Source organism: Pundamilia nyererei, unplaced genomic scaffold (assembly GCF_000239375.1).
Source record: "Pundamilia nyererei isolate P.nyererei 1_Seehausen unplaced genomic scaffold, PunNye1.0 scaffold00206, whole genome shotgun sequence".
Classification (NCBI taxonomy): Eukaryota; Metazoa; Chordata; class Actinopteri; order Cichliformes; family Cichlidae; genus Pundamilia; species Pundamilia nyererei.
The window spans coordinates 940970-948192 of NW_005187607.1; the positions used below are offsets into that span (position 1 = coordinate 940970).

The 7223-nt window shown below is 37.8% G+C and overlaps 1 protein-coding gene across 3 annotated transcripts in view; it reads right to left on the minus strand.

Moving 5' to 3' along the window:
• The window catches only part of epha3 (eph receptor A3), a 90681-nt gene that overhangs the window by 46665 nt on the left and 36793 nt on the right, over positions 1-7223 (minus strand). The window lies entirely within an intron of this gene.

Genomic DNA, 7223 nt, shown 5'->3' on the forward strand with positions numbered 1-7223 from the left:
TTGTTTGCTACTTTTTGATACCAGTAAATAAACCAATCTGTATCTAAAAACTTTGGTATTGCTGTATTTAATTAAGACTAAGTTCAAATTCCTCACTAATATTAATTAATGAGCTAGCTCTGTCAAGAGCACCTATACATGCTACATCAGTTTCAGACCATGCTATTTAGTTTTACCACCACAATCTCATAAGTAGCACTTTTAGGAGCAATAGGAATGAAGCAGTTGGCATTGCAAGGTGAGCAGCGGAGGGCCAGATTGGAGTATAGATACTAACTGCAGGCTAATGACTTGGGAAAACCCTGCTATTCAAGTCTTTTTATCTGCGCTCACTCAAAGAGGTGCATCTGCTGCACAGAGGGACCGCTTGTGTGTTTGTGAGCATGATTTCAGACTCCGAATACCAATCATTAAACCTCCCAGTTCCTTTAATGTTTGTTTAAAAGTTAGGATGAGTATGTGTTATTGTGCCTGAGAGTGTGCTTTGTACATGTGTGTTAGATTTCACACGCAAACTGGCATAGTAAAGCTTAATTAAGTGATGCGGTCCAACAATGATTTGCATAATAAAGCAGCCTGATGAGAGGGTAAGTGGAGGACCAAAGGAAATAGAGGAGGATGAAAGGAGGAAGAGGAGGAGGAGGATAGGATGCGTCGAAGAAAGGATGAAGAGGAGGAGGACAGTTTATACTACTGATACTTTGATACACAAGCAAAAAAAGCACATATTTTTGAAGTTAGATACTCAAAGGCACATCATCATAGTAACAAACCAAATACTATATGTGTTTGTTTTAAATATATATAAAAGCAAATTATATGATACAGGGTTTATGTGAAGTAACGGATCATTCTTTGTGTTTTCTAAAAGCAGATTCACCAGATGTAGCCTTTGAAATTAAACTTCATTAATTCCAGCAAATTAAAATCATGTTAATTAGTGTCATGTAATCATAAAACAAGCAGTGTGCTAACTGCACTATATTAGATTTTAATTGGAGCAAGTATCGGCCTTCATATATCAGTCTAATCTTCTTGATTTAATAAAAAGAGGAAACTCAAGCTCCCCCCCCCTCCCTTTCATATTCACAAAAGCTTCAGTTTGAGAGAAAATGATCAAAATCAACAGAACAGATGCCAATTAGAATATATTGTTTACTGAGATGCTACATGCTGAAATCAGCATAGCATTTTTAAATCAGAAAAGCACTGAGATGAAAACACGACATGTTTTGAATCTTATATTTATAGTAAATTTCACATTTTTGTTGTTTGTATCTGCGCAAATTACATAGGTCAAAAAAATCTCCCCATCATCAGGAATTTAAAATGTCTTGCTAATATATTTTTTCCATTTTATCATTAGCAAATACAATGAAAGCTACTCTAAGTCACATTACTCCACATTGCATTTGATTTGACAAGGGCACTTTTATTAAAATAGCATGTGTGCGTATGTATGTGTGCAAAGCTGCTGTGAAGGACAATAAACTGGGACAAAACAGGGCAAGGACTCTACTAACCCCACACATGCAGAGGCATGGATCAACTCCCTGCTGTATCCATCAAGGATGCAATAACTGTTTCCTACACACTCCACACTCCAGAGATTAGCCAGGTCAGTAAGAAAATCCAGGGCAACCGGCACACCAGCCGGAACAAACTTCAGAAACATACACACACATACCCCCACACACCCACACCCCTACACACCCACCCACCCACACAGTGAGGTTATGTTAATTTCAATAATAAAGGGTGATGTGACTGTAAGGAGGCAGAAGTTTAACCTTGCACTTGATGGAGTGATAGTGGAGAAAGTATATACCACCTTTTTTTTTTCGTTGCTATATACTTTGGTTTTTCTGCCAAGAAAAATTTTTCCGATGTCTCTATTCTGCAACTGGCTCAGGATTTTAATTTGTACCTGCCACACATACTACGAGGCATAAAAGTGTGAGAGACATAGACCCTGGGGACAAAATTTTCCATCTCTAGCATTAAAGGAAGGAAATGCTTGTTATATATCAATAAACAATGAATTATGGTTAACCTCATTCCAAAGACACAAATGATTTTACCTTCCCTAATTACTGAAAATGAGTCGACAGATATCAGTTGAACAACTTAGGGTAACAATGTTATTAGCAAATTACTCCCCCCTTTTTTTTTTTACCTCTTTGAACTCATTTTATGAGCATTTACCAAACAATATAGGCATTTTATTTTATAGTTAATGCTTGTTTCTAGAAAACCTTTTCAAAATATTTCTGAGTGGTTGACTTTTGCTAAAGTGCTGAGCGTCCCCCCAAAACCTGGATTCAATTCTTGTTTAAACGTTTATGATACAGGTTATAGTCAGTGCACCATTTATTTAACTGCATGCTACATCACTGAGTTTGCTCGCTGCAAATAATAAAAAGTGTGTACTTACTGTGTACATTTAACAGATGGATTCTAGGTCTTATATTAATGATCCCATAAAGAAATTTCTACACTTTACATAAGCCCTTTTTTTTCATTGTCCTGATGTCTGCGGAAATGTTGCTTGTCAATAAAAAGTGAGTAACTCATTTCTAGATATCATACTCTTTATCATCATATTAACTTTTCTGCCTTTATCCACTGCACAAGAAAAAAAAAAACAGTCCTTGTTTTTAAATTCAACACATGTGGGGTGTTTATCTGTTTGTATGCAGTCACTGTGTTTGAAGAAGACATTGGCCTCTTATTGCCCTCGCACTTGCCCAAATGCAAGTGCACACACATACATAGACATTCCACTTTTACAGTCCCTGGCAACACAGCAGTCAACCCAATCAGCATTTAAACCCATTTGTCTCCCCTCATGCTTTACAGGGCTATTGTGCTTCTGTTAACACTAGCGATAACCAGTCATGTACACATGTCGTCATCTTGTTGATTTAGCTGGCCAGGCTATAGTACCCTAAACCCATTTATGGCAGTAGTAACAAATGGCAACTGCATTACTATTTGCAAGCTTGTTTATGAGAAACTGATCTGTAGTTGACAGATTCCCATCTCTTGCTTTATTTTCTAGTTTATTTTTCCAGAAAGTTTTTTTTTTATTATCGCTATTGAAAAAAACTTCATAATAACAGTACTGAGCATAAGCAATCCATTATTCGAGATGATGAAACTCACAACATCCTCTCTTTAAGTGCATGTCAAGCATTCTGTGTCGCTGTTATTCTCTGAAGAAATACTTCAAAGCCAAACATATTTATCATTTGAAATCGTTTACTATAAGAGCGAATACGAGAAATGGAAACTGTTTTTAATGAACGATATTTTTTTTGTATGTTTTATGCGTATTGGGGGTTCTTAACAGGAAAGAAAAATATTTTTTAAGATGGAGACAGATAAAGAGTATAACAAAGAATGGATAATGGGAAAACTGAAAAACATACTCAAGTTGTAGTGCAGTTTTCAATAAAATGAGGAAATGTGCTCATATTTGCATGTCTGCTTGGGTGTGTGTGTGTGTGTGTGTGTGTGTGTATGCGTGTGTATGCGTGTGTATGTGTGTGTGTGTATAAGGGAAAAAAAAATCCTTGCTTGTCCCCCCCTGTTTTTAGAGTTAAGCTCCAACAGGGCAGTTTTATTGACCAGTGCTGCAGAGGACATGCTCTCTTCTTTAAAAGAAAATAGGTCAGCTGCACTGCTGCTGGACACACACACACACACACACACACAATGAAAGTGCAATGACAGTGACCCACTTCACCGAATGAACTCAGTCGGCAATACTTTAACAACTAGTAGTAATTGATGTGATGATTGCCTGCCCACAAGACTACAATATTGAAATACTACAATAATGATGCATATTACACTATCACACTGTGTACTGGAAGTGATTACAAAAAGGCATTCTGTTTAAATGTAATTCAAATATTTTCTCCTTGTTTAAAATTAATGATGATACAAATTTTATTTTAAAGGCTTCCCCAACATTACATCTATATCTATATTTATTTGATGTCTTATAAATATGGCTCATGCGTTCTCACTCCAGTTTAAAGTCCCCTCAGTACTGTAATTCAGATTAATAGGCATCCATGTGATTGCTGACACTGAGCCTCAGTCGGGAACATGTTACTCTGCCTGCTGAGGTGCGTGTGTGGGGAATTAGAGTAAAGAACACTTTATTGCCAGAACACCTGAGAACAGCTGAAGGAAACATGCAGGCAGATGCATACTAACACGCACATAAACACACATCGCATATGACTATGCTGACAGGCACCTCAGGCACAAGCCTCAGAATGTAGCTGCTGCCATATGCTAAAGAGCCCCCGGGCTCCTTTCACTTCAGACAATATGACACTCTGGTTTTCATATAGCCCACAGTGTTACTCTCAATGGGATCTATGTAACCAGTACTGACGAGGGGTTGTTGGGAAACAATTTAAATAGAAGAGAGAAATATTTATTGGAAACTGGTAAATCCTGGGGGTTGCTTTCTCAGTTTTGATATGCTTTATTGCCGAGTTAACACATATAAGTTTAAAATCTGATCAGCACTTAGTGTCGTTTCACTCTTTCTTGTTTTAATAATGTGTCAATTATGCAGTCTTTCATTCTGAAAACAAATAGCGACAACACTGGCGTTCTGTAATCTGACACCCCAACATCTGGTTTTCATTTGTTACTAAGGGAAACAACATAAACTACTGTAAAAACAGGGATATAATTCAAGCAATTGTATCCACTTTGAGTTTCCACTGTGTAAAGCTAAAAATGTTTTTTCACTTGGGCTTCAGTGAGAGCCTTCTTAGATCATGCTTCCTAAGAGTGTGTTTTGCCATGTCTTGGACTTTGGAAGGAAAATAAACATCCATGTGTGTTGAAATTTAAATTCAGTAGAAAACTGTTGTTTTCAAGAGTTTAGAAATGGTAAAAAAAAAAAGGTCCTTCATCTAAAGCTAGGATGCACCTGATTTTAAAGACTTAATTACCCTAGTGCATTGCAATGTTATCTCAAAAATCACATTAAATCAGATATGTTGCACGTACCTCATTAGTTCTCACCTTGAAAGTGAACAACAGAACAAATTTCTGACAAAGACAGGAAGGTCAGAATGTATTTGTACAGTGCAGGCGTGAGGGGGCCAATAAGATTCCCCCATATGTAGCAGGGAATATAACAGGCAATTTAATCAAGGTTTCATATAAAAATAATAATAATGAAATTCTCAGCTTTATACCAACATTGAAGCCCATTCTACTTACAGTGTTGACCATTCAGATTAGTGTTGTTTTATGCTTTATTCCATTATATACAATGTGCAAAATCAAGCTTTTTTAATGCTGTCCATTACAGCCAGTAACTGTATTATACTGCTGTAATGGAAAAACACATCTCCTCAAGGAAATAATGTACAAATGCTGTTACATATTTTGGATTACTTTTAGAGGAGCTTGAATAAATTGTTGCCATATAATTAGTGAACAGTGTTTCAACATCTTTGAAACTGGACAGTGGCCACTTACAGGTCCCCTTGTAAAAGATTAATTAGCTAGTAAAAAATGGGGAATATACAGAAGAATGCCTCAGTTCATGATCCACTCAGAGCTGGTGTGTAAGAATTTGTGAAAATAGCACAATGGGGTCTAATCAGGCTGTAGAGACCAGAGCATTTAGAGGTTTTGGTAGTGCTTAACCACTTTGTTAGTATGTGTCCATCATATGCTTGCATCTGTGTGTAAATGTGTGTCTCTGTGTGTGTATAGAGCAGGATTCCTGGGGCAGGTGGCTCAGCAGTGGTTGGGGTAGAACAGCACTAAATCACTCCTCAAATGACACACCTCACCACGGGTGTCCCACCATGTGTTGCTGCTAAGAAAGAGGAGAGAGAGAGAGAGAGACGGCGGGAGGGAGGCAGAGAGAAAAACTCATGGGCAATGGTTACTGGGTCACACAGAGAGAAAGACAGAGAGACAGAATGAGGAGAAACCTCTCTAAAACCTTCCTATGAAACAGAAACTTTTGATTGAGATGTGTGTATGTTATGCTTTGCCTATTCCTATCAGTGTTATGAGGTTACGCGTGCGTGTGTGGGCTTGTGTGAGTGACAGACCAGCGCAGGTGAACCACAGACAGGGCCAGACATCCTGGCACGATCAAAATACACATCAGGACTCTCGTCTTACCCTCTTCTTCCCAGCTCTTCTCTCTGCCCCTACTCTCAGTCTCCCATCACCCACGGCTGGCGCAGCATACAGACATGTAAGGTGAGTTAATGTCAGCGAGTAATGCTTATTTTTATACATTTGTAATTATTTTCACATGTGATTACACACCATCCTATGTGTTACTGTGTGTGACATTTAATACCTATGAGCGCATGTGTATTCAGATGAGCGCACACCCGCTTTAATCAAATTAAAGGCACATGCCCAAACATACAAAGACAGGCACAAAATCCTGCTGAGTGTGTAAACAAGATGTTGTGTGGAAAGTGGGTTTGGGATAATGAGTCAGCACTGACTCATAGATAGAATTCACATGAGTCCATTTAAAACAAACTCCTTGAACACGCACACAGATAAACCGCACACCACCACAGTTGCTGTGGGAATGAATAAAAGCCCTGTGAAACAATGCACTGGAAACAAATTAAGATAAATTGAAATAATGGCAAAACCTTAATTATTAAACATGCAAAGACTGTTTAGGATGAGGAACAATATATGCAGTTTATAAATATGAAAGAAGAGCTACACTAGCATATTTTAACTGATATCATTGTCATATAGCTGCAATACCTGGTAGGTTCATGGGGAATGTGGACTTAATTACCAAGGCGGAGCCATAGATTACTGAAAAAACTGTAAGCTGTATCATAGAGCATTATTATATTAAATGTAATTAATGTGTGCTTTATATGGGTATAAAAGTATCCATGACTAAAGAGTTATCCTAAACAATGCTAATAAATCAAAAATCTGAAATGCTTTTCACCTTCATTTATTCAGAACTGACACAATCATGCCTTCCCAAACTTTTGTTTCGGTGACTTTCTGTGCCCTTGGGATGCAGAGAAGATGATGTTTGGTGATAGTGAGGCTGAGATACTTGGAGAAGTGCAGGTTCAGCAAAAGTGTATTTCTAGTGTGGCGCCCTGCAGAGCTAATGTTAATGGGAGATTGTGAAGCTCCAGCACATTGCAGTGGGACACAAATGTTAAATGACAATT